This window comes from Hibiscus syriacus, unplaced genomic scaffold, assembly GCF_006381635.1.
Source record: "Hibiscus syriacus cultivar Baekdansim isolate YM2019G1 unplaced genomic scaffold, ASM638163v2 tig00110387_pilon, whole genome shotgun sequence".
NCBI classification, from domain to species: domain Eukaryota; kingdom Viridiplantae; phylum Streptophyta; class Magnoliopsida; order Malvales; family Malvaceae; genus Hibiscus; species Hibiscus syriacus.
The window spans coordinates 7,296,355-7,314,062 of NW_024062717.1; the positions used below are offsets into that span (position 1 = coordinate 7,296,355).

Genomic DNA, 17,708 nt, shown 5'->3' on the forward strand with positions numbered 1-17,708 from the left:
GACATCCTATTCGACCTCATGAAAACGTGATAGTTTAAAATGCTTCCTATGAACCAAGATCTTCATGGCTTTTACTCGAAGAACTACCAGTGGCAGATTATCCTGAAAATCGATATATGTTTGATTCAATAAGGAGTTTATACGGCTTTCCAATTATCTGCATGTCCTGTAGCATCAACTGGTAGTATTGTATTACTGGACTTCCCAAAGCTCACTCTGTTACTCACCTTTTCAGGTTAAAAGAATCGTACAAGTGCATCTATCAACATCAGTAAGGGAGTTCTTTCGGCGTTGCTTGTAGAGTATGGTGCATGTGATTAGGGGGCATGTAATTTGTATTTTGTTTTTGTATCCGAGTCTGAAAATCTATTTTAATTTCGAATATTGATAAATTTTATTTCGTATTCATAAATGATTTTATGAGTTCACATGTTTTAAGAAAAGTTTTAAATTTTCTGCTATTTTTACAATGGGTCGCTCAGGTGGCCCTAATGTGACACTCCAGATCGGATCGGATTACCCGCATCGGTTTGAGGGGGTTACAGAAAGATTCAGTTATGGAGGGAAGAAAAGGATAGAAAAAAGATAATGTGTCACGTTAATTGTTTTTAATGATAGTTAACGATAATGTTGATAATAAAAGTGGATTAAAAATTTAGTGACTATAATGAAAGTTTTAAAAATTCAATGATTGAAGTGAAAATGTTAAACATTCAGTGACTATCAATGTAGTTTTCCCTTCAATTTAATCTCTACGTTTTATAAATTTCTGAGAAATTAGTCCCTTTACTTTAATTTGTCAGAATCTGGTCCTTATAACCGTACCATTAAACTGTTGACTAGAAAATTATCAATTCAACAATTTATATGTAACAAATATATATATATATATATATAGTCCAAACTTATATGTTTATTTTCAACTTAACTGAACTTGTCAATTTTCGTAAAGTACTTTATAATATAAAGATTAAGTTATACAATGAAATCTGTGAATTAATATATAATTCTCAAATTGATTTTATTATAATTTTATAACAACCCCTATGTTTTCCATCTCTATAAAATCACATATTTTCCCAATACAAACCATGGACGCTAAAGCTATACTATTTAATATTTGTACGAACTAAACGACCTCAGTAGTTAAGGGATTGTTGTTATCCCTTAAAGTTTCGAATTAATATTCAATTTCGTTGGTTAATGGGCTAGATTGATTTTTTTCTCAGTTCAAATGTCACATGAAATGTAAAATAAATTCATAAGTAATATTATTTTTTAAATTAAAAATAAGTCTAAAACAAATGAATATTTTTTTTTCATTTCTATCCCTTTTGTATATCAAAACATCTTCAATTGGCTAACAAAAATCTAATAAACAAGATAACATCATTTGTACATAAAAGCAATATTGAGTAACCAATATGAAAAATTAAACAGAATGCCAATATTGGTTTTCTACTATAAATATATCTTATATTAATCGAATAGAGTAATTAGACTTCACATGTAAGATATAGCAATATCACACGTACGTATAAACAAATCAACAAAAGAATCCACAAAACCCAGAAAATCTTCGTTAAAAATATTCAAGTTTCAGTTGTGATCTTAAGCGCCTTGATCTTGAACCGATACCGAGGAGCCCTGGGAATCACCTAACTCGGCCCCAAAAACCATTGATTCGGACTATCCCTGAGAGGAGGACTGTCGTCGTAAAGATGACCCAAGAGTTTCCCACAACTATAACACCTTATCTTGATTCTATTTCGTTGAATTCCCCAGTATTCAATGGTCTCAAAAAATGGCTTGAACTTGTTTTCTTTCACGAACTTGAACATGGTCTCGTCGATCATGGAGAAAGAAAGGGTGCCGTTGTTTCCCGCCTCGAAGTAGAAATCCGAAGGGAATAAATGGAATTTCCTTAGGTTCAGATCGGTTCCGCACTCTCTACAGCTATAGACGTAAGCCATTTTTACATCTAAATTTCTAGTTTTTTGATTGAATTGAGGAACATAGATTTTATGAAAAAAATCTGGATTTGACGATGGTGTTGACGAAAAGACGATGGCTATCCGCATTTTTTAAATGTGTTTTTTTGTTTAGAAAATTTGTTTATATGGTTTGCCTAATTATACTCAATATGTTTTGTTTTTCATTTTTAGTTTTCCATTTTATGATGTTGGATTATCTGTTTTATGGATATTTTGATTTTTTTCTTTTTAAAAAATATTAATTTAATATTTTAAAATGAAAACTTTAATTAAAATTAATATGTTTTATTAATAGAGATAAAAAATTAGAAATTTAATCATAAGAACAAATAATGGTGGTCTTGTGTATTGAGAATGTACTAAAAATAATTTTTTTTGAACTAAAATTTCATTGTTGAATCTAAATTTTGTTTTTGCAAAATCTTTAAATTACTATTTTTTATTTTAAGCCTTAATAATAAAATTAATCTAAAAACATTAAAGCGGAGTTTGTTCCTACGAGTGTTTTTTTTATAATATATATATATAGAGAAAATTGAATGTTATCGATAATATAAAAATATACATAAAATTTAAGTTTTTTTTTTATAAAGTTGGTATGATTATAAAGAAGAATTATACACGAAATGTATTATATGTGCCTCGTTAAATTGTTTTTTGACTTAATTCAATTGAAGTTTGAACTTGAATCTTAACTGTACTAAACTCTTATTAATTTAATTTTTAATATATTTTTTTTTAAATTATTCATAAAACTTTCAAATTAAATATTATATAACTCTTTCGAACTCGATAAAAATTCAAATTAAATTCAAACTCAAATTAAAATAATTCAAATCTTAATTAATTAAATTAAATTTATTTATTTATTGTCTCGTCTCGTTTACAATGACAGTAATTACCATGAACATTTTACAACCTCAAATCATGACTTTATATTTAATCCATTGCGCTTGCGCAATGCGCACCCAGTCTCCAATAGTCATCAAAAGAAGCCCAGGGCTGCTCTTTTCGTCTATAAATAAGCCCTTAGGGCGTTCAAGTCCTATCATTTCGAGTATCTCTTTGCGGGGAATACCCTCCGGAGATTGGCGTAGTTTCGAACTTTTAATTTGATAAAATATATATTCGAGTAATTATTATATTATCTAATTTTTAAGAAAAAAATATATTTAATATATAATTAATATAATATAAGAAAATATTATAGTAGTAAAATGTTATTTTAAATAATTATATTTTTTATAATATTATTATTTTTTTCATCCTATAAAATTATAAATAATAAAATATTAAATATTAAAAATATAAAATATTTTAAATTATCAAAATTATTAATATTTTAATAAATCAAACTCTGTGAATATTATTATTATTTTTATAATTTTGAGTAAAATATAAAAAAAATAAGAATTTAGAATGATCATTATAAAAAGAATTCATTAATCCAATGATATTCTTATCCAAAATAGTGAGAATATAAAATTATCTACGAATTTAAAGGTAATAACATTCTCATAATTTTAACTAAAAAATATTATTATTGAGAAAATAATATTTTTGATAATATAAGATTTTGTGAACCAAACATAAAAATATAATTTCAAAAAAAATATTCTCTAAATAATATAAGATTCCGCGAATCACGCCCTCATTCCCACCGAATTAACTTCACTATTTTTACTCAATTCCTTTCGAGTCTCTCTTTGCGGGGAATACCCTCTGGAGATTGGCGTACTTTCGAGCTCAAAATTTGAGGCAGCAAAAATTATAAGCAACAATTCGAAAATAAAAACATAAAGAGAATCAAAAAGAGAAAAGGAAAAGAACCTCATTTCATTTTTTTAAATTAGCTTCACTAATTTTACTCGAGTGAGAATTTAAGGCTACCGGTCTTTTTGTGACCGGATCGGATTGCCATGGATTTGCGGTTCCCTTTCTCTCCGGCGGAGGTCGCCAAGGTCCGCATGGTCCAGTTCGGCATCCTCAGTCCCCACGAAATCGTAAATTTTGCTTTCTCAACCCTGTTATTTTTGCGTGTTCTCTCTTCTTCCTTCGCAGTCTGTTTTGTTTACAATAAATGATGGGGGAATGTAGAATTTGTGCATTGAACTGGAAACTACTTTGAGGTTCTTCTTTTTTTAACCACAAGATGAAGTTGATGCGACGTTTCCCTTTTTTTTCTTCTGTGCTTGGATTTTTTTTAATCCGGATATTATGATTTTTAATTTCATTGATTTCTGCAGAGGAAAATGTCCATGGTGCATATAGTGAAACGATGTTGAAAATTGCACACCAAATTGCATCAATTGTCAATATTATGGGTGGTAATTTGGTGGCATTAATGGGGTGGCAAAATTGGTCAAATTTAGCCACCAAATTGTTGAAAATTTTGGATGATAAAACTATGCAAATAGTCATTGTAATTTAGGGTATTTACAAATTAGTCCTTAAAGCTTCAACTATAAATACCCTAGCTCATTTAGCTTTAAAACCATCCCAAAGCATTCTAGCTTTCTTCCGATACTAGAGAGAATTTAGAGAGTTTCTTGAGAGTTTTTTTCTCCTTTTTATCAAGAGAGAATTATCATTGTTTTCTCCTTAGTAAATCGAGAGAGGTTGTAATTCCTATTTTCTTATAGTGAAATTCTTCTACCGTTGCCCGTGGTTTTTACCCTATATAATTTAGGGGTTTCCACGTAAATTTTGTGTCTCTTTTTATCTTCATTTTTATTTTCTCAAATTATCAGTTGCGATTTTGCTATATCCGATAGCCGTCTTCCGCAACAATTGGTATCCGAGCTAGATTAGAGTGTGTAATATCTGCTTATTGTCTTTGTGGTTGCCACCAAAAAGGTGGATCCTCCAACATAAGAAAATAAGAAGTTATTACCCATTCTTTGAAGGTTCCAGAGAACTATTCACGATATTGAAATAGTAGGAGCTATCCGTAGAAGAAGCTATGGCAACGAAATTTGATATTGAAAAATTCAATGGGAGAAATTTCTCATTGTGGAAATTGAAGATGAAGGCCATCCTAAGGAAAGACGGGTGTCTAGCGGCTATCAATGAAAGGCCGGTGGATTTCGCAGATGACATCAAATGGAACGAGATGGACGTGAATGCTATGTCAAACTTTCATCTAGCATTAGCAGATGAAGTATTGTCAAGCATCAAGGAGAAGAAGACAGCTAAGGAGATATGGGATCATCTCATCAAATTGTACGAGGCCACATCGCTGCACAATAAAATTTTCCTTAAGAGGAAATTGTACACTCTCCGTTTGCTAGAATCTACGTCAGTGACGGAGCACTTAAATACATTGAACACCTTATTTTCTCAGCTTACATCCTTAAGTTGTAAAATAGGAGAACAAGAACGTGCTGAACTTCTACTGCAAAGTATACCGGATTCGTACGATCATCTCATCGTCAACTTGACAAACAGTAATATCACCAGTCTAGTCTTCGATGACGTTGCAGCTGCTATTCTACAAGAAGAAAATTGGCGTAAGAACAAGGAAGACAGACAAGTAAATCTGCAACAAGCAGAAGCGTTGACAACGATGAGAGGGAGATCAACAGAACGTGGCCAAAGCAGCAGTCATAAACATGGTAGATCGAAGTCGAGGAGCAAGAAGAATTTAAAGTGCTACCACTGTGGAAAGAAGGGTCACTTGAAGAAGGATTGTTGGAGTCTAAATAAAAACTCCAATCCACAAGGCAATACCGCAAACACTTCAGATGATGGAGATGCTCTATGCTGTGAAGCGTCAACCACCGTGGAAGGCAGAAAAAGATTTACAGATATATGGCTCATTGATTCGGGAGCGACATATCACATGACCTCAAGAAGAGAATGGTTCCATCATTATGAACATGTCTCAGGAGGATCTGTGTATAGTTGCAATGATCATGCCTTAGAGATCGTTGGTGTGGGAACCATCAAAGTGAAGATGTATGATGGAACAATTAAAGTTGTTCGAGATGTACGGCACGTGAAAGGTCTGAAGAAAAATTTATTATCCTACGGATTGTTGGATAATAATGCTAGCAAGATTGAAACACGTAAAGAAATCATGAAGGTGTTCCGTGGAGCGCTTGTGGTGTTGAAAGGTGAAAAGATAGCTGCAAACTTGTACATGCTGAAGGGAAAGACATTGTTAGAAGCAGAAGCCTCTGTTGCCTCATGTAGTTCAGATTCTGCAATGCTATGGCATAAGAAACTTGGACACATGTCAGAACAAGGAATGAAAGTCCTTGTGGAGCAAAAGCTACTTCCAGGCTTAACAAAGGTATCACTTACTTTGTGTAAGCATTGCATAACAAGTAAGCAGCACCGGTTGAAATTCAACACATCAAATTTTAGAGGCAAAAGTGTTCTAGAATTGGTTCACTCTAACGTATGGCAAGCACCAGTAACATCCCTAGGTGGAGAACAATATTTGTCTCATTTATTGATGACTACTCCAGGAGATGTTGGGTGCACCCTATTAAGAAGAAGTCAGACGTGTTTTCAACTTTCAAAAACTTCAAAGCGCGGGTGGAACTTGATTTTGGAAATAAGATCAAGTGTTTCAGAATAGATAATGGAGGAGAATACACAAGTGAAGAATTTGATGACTTTTGCAAGAAAGAAGGCATCAAAAGACAGTTCACAGTGGCGAACACTCCTCAACAAAATGGAGTGGCAGAGCGGATGAACAGAACCTTTTTAGAAAGAATAAGAGCAATGTTGAGGGACGTAGGCCTAGAAAAATCATTCTGGGCAGAAGCAGTCAATACCGCCTGTTATTTGGTGAATCGAGCTCCATCAACTGCAATAGAGCTGAACACACCAATGGAGATGTGAACTGGTAAACCAGTTGATTATTCAAACCTCCATGTATTTGGAAGTATTGTGTACGTGATGTACAACGCCCAAGAAATTTCAAAGCTGGATCCAAAATCCATGAAATGCAAATTCTTGGGGTATGCTGATGGAGTAAAGGGGTATCGCTTGTGGGATCCCACTGCCCGCAAAGTGATCATTAGCAGGGATTTTATCTTTGTAGAAGATAAACTACAAAGAAAAGAAGACGATGATAGCGCTGAAAAGTCAGAGACTACTCAGATACATGTGGAAAAAGAGTTTGAAGAAGGAGATTCTTCTGAAGTAGAACCAGCACATGATGAACAAGAACCAGAGAGTTCTGAAGCTCCAACAACTCGTCAATCAGATCGTGTGAGAAGACGTCCCAATTGGCACTCAGATTATGTTATAGAAGGTAATATTGCATACCGCCTTTTAACAGAGGACGGTGAGCCATCAACATACCAGGAGGCAATAAACAGCTCAGATGCTTCACTGTGGATGATGGCGATGCAAGAAGAAATCGAAGCACTTCATAAAAAATAATACATGGGACCTTGTGCCACAACCACAAGGAAGGAAGCCAATTGGTAACAAATGGGTTTTCAAAATCAAGCGAAATGGTGAAGATCAAGTGGAGAGGTATCGTGCAAGACTGGTGGTCAAAGGATATACTCAAAAAGAAGGTATTGATTTCAATGAAATTTTTTCTCCTGTGGTTCGACTAACAACAGTTTGAGTAGTCTTGGCAATGTGTGATACATTGAATTTACTGTCACACCCCAATATGGGGTTAAATTTCTTTAATTTTAAATATGTGATTTAAGAAGTAGTCAAATTAAGCATTTTCACTCATGGTTGGAATCCATTGCTTTCAGCTCACTTCCGGCCAACTTATGTGTCCACCAAAGCTTGAAATCAATTAAAGAAATTGATTGCTTTGTCATTCTCCAATAACAATCTCCATTCAAATAATAAAATAATATGAAGTGATGGAGGGGTGAATGATTGAAATAAATAATTTAAAATAAATGACTCTTTTATTATTATTTTATTCAAAACATTTAGAAACACAATCCAATTTATTACATTACTTGATTATCTCCAGTTCATTTGGTATCGCCATGGGTCTGCTTAAATTCTTTTTCATTCATTTTGGTATTCCGAAGAATCCATCAACATGCACTGCTCGTGCTTGACTCTCTCCTACCCATAGCCTTTTCTCTACGAATATAAAAAGTACATATGTATTTGTTTATGGCTTTTAGCTGTTCTGCTCCAATCTCTCATGTCGCCTCGCCCCTTTCTTCTTCATTTCAGTCTCGGATAAGCTTTTTAGAAAGACCTTGTAATGACCATCGAGAGAGGATTGAGCAGCCCAGAAATACTAAAGTATATCTCTAACATAGGGATTTTCTTGGCCAAAGGATAAAAGAAGCAGAACCAGAAACTGTTGTTCTAGCGTTACACCGATGACAAGCGAACCGGATGGGAACATGGAGAGCCTCGGATCCGAAACATTTTTGGTAGATCTGCAGTTATTTATAAATATTATCGATGATCAGAGGCTAGATTTGTGATAAGGAGAATGAGATGATTCGAACGAAATAATTTGGTTTTCGACTGGCGGTCACTGACGACGGCCGATGTGGTATCCACCGATGGTTAATGGCGGCCGATGATCTGCCGTTGGAACCTCCTTGCTTGAGATATGAAAAGAGCACTGAAAAAAATATAGAAATGGCGATGGTAGCGTGAGATGAAGAAGTTTCATAATTTCTTTTGAAAATCACGTGTGTGGGGTGTTAAGATAGCAAGATGGACAAATCATAGTTTCAGTCCTCTATGTTTGGTAAGGTTTTAACTTGTCCATCAGTTTTAATAAAATTTCAACCAAGCTATGATAGTTTAAATTAATTCAATCTAGTACCTGATTTTAGTTATTAAATATTTTAACGACTTTGAAAGTTTTTGTTTAATCATTTGGGTTTCCAAATTATTATTTCAATTCTAATAAGCTATCTTTATGGCAAGGAAAATATTTGAATACGAGTTAATATATTTTGATGGTTTGGATCGAGAGGAAAATATTGGAAGTTGAATTAAAGATCGAGGGCGTTCGAATGGAATTTAAATGGTCGATCAGTATTGTACGGAAATCGAGGTAATACTTTACTACCCCTTTATGCTTTATGGAACATGTTGATAATGGTAAATGCATGAATAAGATAATGTTGATCACTTTTGTGGAGTTGATTAATTTATACACTCGATATGAATGTGGTAGAAATTCGATAATTGAATTCGGATCGAATGATTAATATAAGAGATTGAGGGAATGTTTGAATTAAATTACAAGTTGTGTGATTTGTGATAAAGAAATCATCCATGGATTTGTAACTTATATTTTAAAGGATAAATGTTAAAGGTGCTTGGATGGGAAATTATGAGAATACTCCGGTAGGGTAAGATTACGAAAATACCCTTATATTGTAAGATGACAAGAATTGCCCCTGGAAGTTGGTTAATAACTCTGAAAAGACATATTGATCCGATATAATTACAGATGTGCATAAGAAATGCTAGTTTTACTTAGAAAATTTGGATAATTGGTTTTTAACCCTAAAAGGGTTTATATAAGATACTATAAGTCTGTTAAGGAATCATTTTGAGATCAAAGAATGTTCGGGAAAGCAATTAACCATTGGATCTCTAAAGTATAATTATTTTCGTTAAGAGTTAATACAGAAATTATCTGATTAAGAAATTACGAAAATGCCCTTGAGAGGTAAAAATAGTCCAAGTTGACTCTGAATGAGGAAGTAACATGAGAATTTGTTTTTAAACCGATAAATTACTGATTTGATTGTTGAGATCCTATTTTTGTATGGAAAATTCTGATAATCCGTTAGTAACATCTGAGAAGGCATTTAACTTGGAAATATCTTAATTGAGTAAGTACGTGAAGAATAATAATTTATCGATGGTGATATTTTGTCAGAATAGTTCAAAGGGACTGATATAAATGATAAATTTGAATTAAATAATAAGACCGAACGAAAGGAAATGATTGAAATATTCTAGATTTTTAAAATGACCAAAATACCCCTGGAATGGAAATGACTCAATAATGTCACCAAGCTCAGGAATGAATAGATATACTCAAGCTTTGAAATGAATAGAAAAATATTGAGCACCAAAATGACCAAAATACCCTATTGGCCTAGAATAAGTAAATGTCTTGGATTAATTAAGGAATCCAAATAAACATGGATGTTGTACTGCTCTTAAAAGTTATGGAACGCATCTTAAGTGATCAACCAACGTTAGTGCTATATCATTACCTGAATAATATAAGTACCACTTGAATGTTTGTTCATCTTCTCAAATTTGGATCGATGATAATTCTAGAAGTACTTGGCTCAGCTCAACACTAGAGCGCATACAGTACTAATAAGTGGGTATTCGTGAGTCAAATCTACCACGAATACCAGAATGACTTTATTATATGAGTAAATTGAACTGAAATGAAGTACAAAGTGTATTTGAAATTCAGAAACGTCTGAATTATTTTGGAAAACTTTAAAGTAATCGGGATAGACTTGCTTACTAAACGAACTAAGTAACATCAATGACTAAGGATTAAATAGGTGATTTGATGAGTTTGGAAACACTGTTGAACTTACATGATGAATTGTCATTATGGGTTATGAGCCATGGATCAAGTACGTCAGTATTTCCTGATATTGTTGAAACGTGGAAATGAAATAAAGACCGTTGGAAGATTTATTCAGTGATGATTATGGGGATGATCTATGGATCTGCACTATGGTATTAAAGAGTGAATACACTGGAAGGATAATGAATTGACTTGTTGACATGCATCAGTTTGAGAGTTGTGTAACTCGAGTTGTTTGATAATATGATCGATAGTCGTAGATTGTAAATGACTTGAATCTTCGATTCTATATTTCATCTAAAATCACTTCAGTCATGTTTGAAAAAACAAATAACGCAGATGGAAAAGATTCTGAATATCTCATTTGGTTCAATTGGGCTGAAATCCTATGAATTTAATGTATATTCCTGAATACCCCTGATTGTTTGGGTAATGGAATCACTCGCATAAATCTGAATTTAGAATTATTATGTATAAAGGTTCCTGAACGTTTTCCTAAAGCACACGAAAATATAGTGGGATTCTAATGTATCAACATTAAATGTCTGGCTAGATCGGTTAGTAATCGATTCTCCTCAATAGGACCTTGTTCCAGGAATTCGTTCAAATTTCATAAGTTTCATGTTATCCAAAATGATAACTACAATGGCCTCTGGAAATACTTGGATTCTCTAGTGTGTTCCCTACTTATTACTGAACTGTTTTATTGGTTTTAATATGTGGTACACCGAATTCATTGGCTATTGTTTTATGGATGCACCAATTTAATGTGACAATTTATGGAATATGGCTGCTATCTAATTTTTGTTTTGAAATGGTATATGATTACCATGTTTTTGGATTTATGGAATTTATGTCATGGTGCAATTGAATTTTGGAATTGAATTACGATGGAATAGCTCTGATCAAGCTAAATGGGCCTAATGTGACTCTTGAGGGCCCCAAGATGTTTCATTAGGTCGGCTTTCCTTTGCTGTGTGCTTAGGGTAAGCTATATGGACTTATTGACTTGGGCTTAAGGATACAAGCTTCATAGCCTATCCTTAAGTCGGCTTTCTTTTTGCTATGTGCATAAAGTAAGCTATATGGAAAATAATTTTTGGGAACTACTGATGGTGTACCAGAAAAGGGTTTAAACTATGATTTTCAAAAGTTAAACTCTTTTACGAAATTGTGAGATTTACTGGACTATGATTTGTACTTATTATGATTTTATTATACTGTTGGAACACACTAGACATCCTATTCGATCTCCTAAAAATGTCATACTTTGAAAGGTTTCTTATGAATTGAGATTCATGGCTTCTACTCGATGAACTTCTAAGGGAACCCCAAATTATTCTGCAAGCTAGTATACGTATGATTCAATAAGGAAATTATATGACTTTCCATTTATCTACATATCATGTAGCATCATCTGGTAGTTCTGTATTACTGAGCTTTCCAAAGCTCACTCTATTACTCATCTTTTCAGGTTAAAACAATTGTACCAGTGTATCTATCGACTTCAGTAAGGGAGTTCTTCCGGCGTGGTTGCAGAGTATGGTACTTGTGATTAGGGGGCATGTAATTGTATTTTGATTTATATACGAGTTTGGAAATCTGTTTTATTTTTAAATAGTGATAAATGATTTTATAAGTTTACATGTTCTGATAAAAAGTTTTAAAATTTCCGTTATTTTTACGGTGGGTCGCTCCGGTGGCCCTAATGTACTTCCCGAATCGGATCGGGCTACCCGTATCGATTTGGGGTGTTACATTAGTGGTATCAGAGCCATGGTTTAAGTCAAAATTTTTCAAGATAGACCGGCCGGTCGAATGTCAAAATATGTCTGATCAGTACATGCCCCTAGACTGCAATCGTACCTCTCTGAGCCGAAACTCTAGGGCTGAGTCCCTATCTGTAATGAGTAATCCTATGTTTCTATTCGTTAAGACTCTACCTTTGCATAAGGGAATACCAGTAACGTCTATTTGAATTCTGTAAAGTACCTCACGAGCCATGTGAGAGTTACTCATCTGAGGAATTCTCACCCGATTTTGGAAATGAAATTGAGATATATTACTGCTCTATGAGCCTATTCTTATGACCAAGACTGAATTGATTACTCAAGGAAATTTTTGTTCGGATTCTTTTATTGAAATGAGGGAGAGTTCCGATAAGAATGTATACTCAACTGGTTAAGGATTAGCGGAGGATCCGTATTTCTATAAGAGCTACATGAAATATCTGAAAGAACTGATTGAAGTTTCATTTTTGTAATTATGTGACATAAATGAATTTCGAGGACGAAATTTTTTTTTAAGGAGGGGAGAATTGTCCCACCCCAATATGGGGTTAAATTTCTTTAATTTTAAATATGTGATTTAAGAAGTAGTCAAATTAAAATTTTGGGTCCACTATGAAAATTAAGGATAATGGCATTTTCACTAATGGTTGGAATCCATTGCTTTCAGCTCACTTCCGGCCAACTTATGTGTCCACCAAAGCTTGAAATCAATTAAAGAAATTGATTGCTTTGTCATTCTCCAATAACAATCTCCATTCAAATAATAAAATAATATGAAGTGATGGAGGGGGTGAATGATTGAAATAAATGATTTAAAATAAATGATTCTTTTATTATTATTTTATTCAAAACATTTAGAAACACAATCCAATTGATTACATTACTTGATTATCTCCAGTTCATTTGGTATCGCCATGGGTCTGCTTAAATTCTTTTTCATTCATTTTGGTATTCCGAAGAATCCATTAACATGCACTGCTCGTGCTTGACTCTCTCCTACCCATAGCCTTTTCTCTACGAATATAAAAAGTACATATGTATTTGTTTATGGCTTTTAGCTGTTCTGCTCCAATCTCTCATGTCGCCTCGCCCCTTTCTTCTTCATTTCAGTCTCGAGTAAGCTTTTTAGAAAGACCTTGTAATGACCATCGAGAGAGGATTGAGCAGCCCAGAAATACTAAAGTATATCTCTAACATAGGGATTTTCTTGGCCAAAGGATAAAAGAAGCAGAACCAGAAACTGTTGTTCTAGCGTTACACCGATGACAAGCAAACCGGATGGGAACATGGAGAGCCTCGGATCCGAAACATTTTTGGTAGATCTGCAGTTATTTATAAATATTATCGATGATCAGAGGCTAGATTTGTGATAAGGAGAATGAGATGATTCGAACGGAATAATTTGGTTTTCGACTGGCGGTCACTGACGACGGCCGATGTGGTATCCACCGATGGTTAATGGCAGCCGATGATCTGCCGTTGGAACCTCCTTGCTTGAGATATGAAAAGAGCACTGAAAAAAAATATAGAAATGGCGATGGTAGCGTGAGATGAAGAAGTTTCATAATTTCTTTTGAAAATCACGTGTGTGGGGTGTTAAGATAGCAAGATGGACAAATCATAGTTTTAGTCCTCTATGTTTGGTACGGTTCTAACTTGTCCATCAGTTTTAATAAAATTTCAACCAAGCTATGATAGTTTAAATTAATTCAATCTAGTACCTGATTTTAGTTATTAAATATTTTAACGACTTTGAAAGTTTTTGTTTAATCATTTGGGTTTCCAAATTATTATTTCAATTCTAATAAGCTATCTTTATGGCAAGGAAAATATTTAAATACGAGTTAAAATATTTTGATGGTTTGGATCGAGAGGAAAATATTGGAAGTTGAATTAAAGATCGAGGGCGTTCGAATGGAATTTAAATGGTCGATTAGTATTGCACGGAAATCGAGGTAATACTTTACTACCCCCTTTATGCTTTATGGAACATGTTGATATTGGTAAATGCATGAATAAGATAATGTTGATCACTTTTGTGGAGTTGATTAATTTATACACTCGATATGAATGTGGTAGAAATTCGATAATTGAATTCGGATCGAATGATTAATATAAGAGATTGAGGGAATGTTAGAATTAAATTACAAGTTGTGTGATTTGTGATAAAGAAATCATCCATGGATTTGTAACATATATTTTAAAGGATAAAAATGTTAAAGGTACTTGGATGGGAAATTATGAGAATACTCCGGTAGGGTAAGATTACGAAAATACCCTTATATTGTAAGATGACAAGAATTGTCCCTGGAAGTTGGTTAATAACTCTGAAAAGACATATTGATCCGATATAATTACAGATGTGCATAAGAAATGCTAGTTTTACTTAGAAAATTTGGATAATTGGTTTTTAACCCTAAAAGGGTTTGTATAAGATACTATAAGTCTGTTAAGGAATCATTTTGAGATCAAAGAATGTTCGGGAAAGCAATTAACCATTGGATCTCTAAAGTATAATTATTTTCGTTAAGAGTTAGTATAGAAATTATCTGATTAAGAAATTACGAAAATGCCCTTGAGAGGTAAAAATAGTCCAAGTTGACTCTGAATGAGGAAGTAACATGAGAATTTGTTTTTAAACCGATAAATTACTGATTTGATTGTTGAGATCCTATTTTTGTATGGAAAATTCTGATAATCCGTTAGTAACATCTGAGAAGGCATTTAACTTGGAAATATCTTAATTGAGTAAGTACGTGAAGAATAATAATTTATCGATGGTGATATTTTGTCAGAATAGTTCAAAGGGACTGACATAAATGATAAATTTGAATTAAATAATAAGACCGAACGAAAGGAAATGATTGAAATATTCTAGATTTTTAAAATGACCAAAATACCCCTGGAATGGAAATGACTCAATAATGTCACCAAGCTCAGGAATGAATAGATATACTCAAGCTTTGAAATGAATAGAAAAATATTGAGCACCAAAAATGACCAAAATACCCTATTGGCCTAGAATAAGTAAATGTCTTGGATTAATTAAGGAATCCAAATAAACATGGATGTTGTATTGCTCTTAAAAGTTTTGGAACGCATCTTAAGTGATCAACCAACGTTAGTGCTATATCATTACCTGAATGATATAAGTACCACTTGAATGTTTGTTCATCTTCTCAAATTTGGATCGATGATAATTCTAGAAGTACTTGGCTCAGCTCAACTCTAGAGCGCATACAGTACTAATAAGTGGGTATTTGTGAGTCAAATCTACCACGAATACCAGAATGACTTTATTATATGAGTAAATTGAACTGAAATGAAGTACAAAGTGTATTTGAAATTCAGAAACGTCTGAATTATTCTGGAAAACTTTAAAGTAATCGGGATAGACTTGCTTACTAAACGAACTAAGTAACATCAATGACTAAGGATTAAATAGGTGATTTGATGAGTTTGGAAACACTGTTGAACTTACATGATGAATTGTCATTATGGGTTATGAGCCATGGATCAAGTACGTCAGTATTTCCTGATATTGTTGAAATGTGGAAATGAAATAAAGACCGTTGGAAGATTTATTCAGTGATGATTATGGGGATGATCTATGGATCTGCACTATGGTATTAAAGAGTGAATACACTGGAAGGATAATGAATTGACTTGTTGACATGCATCAGTTTGAGAGTTGTGTAACTCGAGTTGTTTGATAATATGATCGATAGTCGTAGATTGTAAATGACTTGAATCTTCGATTCTATATTTCATCTAAAATCACTTCGTTCATGTTTGAAAAAACCAAGTAACGCAGATGGAAAAGATTCTGAATATCTCATTTGGTTCAATTGGGCTGAAATCCTATGAATTTAATGTATATTCCTGAATACCCCTGATTGTTTGGGTAATGGAATCACTCGCAGTAAATCTGAATTTAGAATTATTATGTATAAAGGTTCCTGAACGTTTTCCTAAAGCACACGAAAATATAGTGGGATTCTAATATATCAACATTAAATGTCTGGCTAGATCGGTTAGTAATCGATTCTCCTCAATAGGACCTTGTTCCAGGAATTCGTTCAAATTTCGTAAGTTTAATGTTATCCAAAATGATTACTACAATGGCCTCTGGAAATACTTGGATTCTCTAGTGTGTTCCCTACTTATTACTGAACTGTTTTATTGGTTTTAATATGTGGTACACCGAATTCATTGGTTATTGTTTTATGGATGCACCAATTTAATGTGACAATTTATGGAATATGGCTGCTATCTAATTTTTGTTTTGAAATGGTATATGATTACCATGTTTTTGGATTTATGGAATTTATGTCACGGTGCAATTGAATTTTGGAATTGAATTACGATGGAATAGCTCTAATCAAGCTAAATGGGCCTAATGTGACTCTTGAGGGCCCCAAGATGTTTCATTAGGTCGGCTTTCCTTTGCTGTGTGCTTAGGGTAAGCTATATGGACTTATTGACTTGGGCTTAAGGATACAAGCTTCATAGCCTATCCTTAAGTCGACTTTCTTTTTGCTATGTGCATAAAGTAAGCTATATGGAAAATAATTTTTGGGAACTACTGATGGTGTACCAGAAAAGGGTTTAAACTATGATTTTCAAAAGTTAAACTCTTTTACGAAATTATGAGATTTACTGGACTATGATTTGTACTTATTATGATTTTATTATACTGTTGGAACACACTAGACATCCTATTCGATCTCTTAAAAATGTCATACTTTGAAAGGTTTCTTATGAACTGAGATTCATGGCTTCTACTCGATGAACTTCTAAGGGAACCCCAAATTATTCTGCAAACTGGTATACGTATGATTCAATAAGGAAATTATATGGCTTTCCATTTATCTACATGTCATGTAGCATCATCTGGTAGTTCTGTATTACTGAGCTTTCCAAAGCTCACTCTATTACTCACCTTTTCAGGTTAAAACAATTGTACCGGTGGCCCTAATGTGACTTCCCGAATCGGATCGGGCTACCCGCATCGGTTTGGGGTGGTACATTTACATTTGGAACAGCTAGATGTTAAAACAACTTTTCTTCATGGAAATCTTGAAGAAGAGATTTATATGCTCCAGCCTGAAGGTTTTGAAGAAAAAGAAAAGAATAACTTGGTTTGCAGGTTGAACAAATCTCTGTACGATCTAAAGCAGGCGCCGAGGTGTTGGTATAAGAGATTTGATTCCTTCATTATGTGCCTTGGATACAATAGACTTAATGCAGACCCTTGTGCTTATTTCAAGATGTCTGATGATAATGATTTTGTTATATTGTTGTTGTATGTGGATGACATGTTGGTTGCAGGACCCAACAAAGATCATATTGAAGAATTGAAGGCACAACTGGCTAGGGAATTTGAAATGAAAA

The 17,708-nt window shown here is 33.5% G+C and overlaps 1 pseudogene; it reads right to left on the minus strand.

The window, feature by feature from the left end:
* Window positions 1–1,592: 1,592 nt before the first annotated feature.
* Window positions 1,593–1,973, minus strand: LOC120122775 (annotated as a pseudogene).
* Between the last annotated feature and the right edge of the window lie 15,735 nt (window positions 1,974–17,708).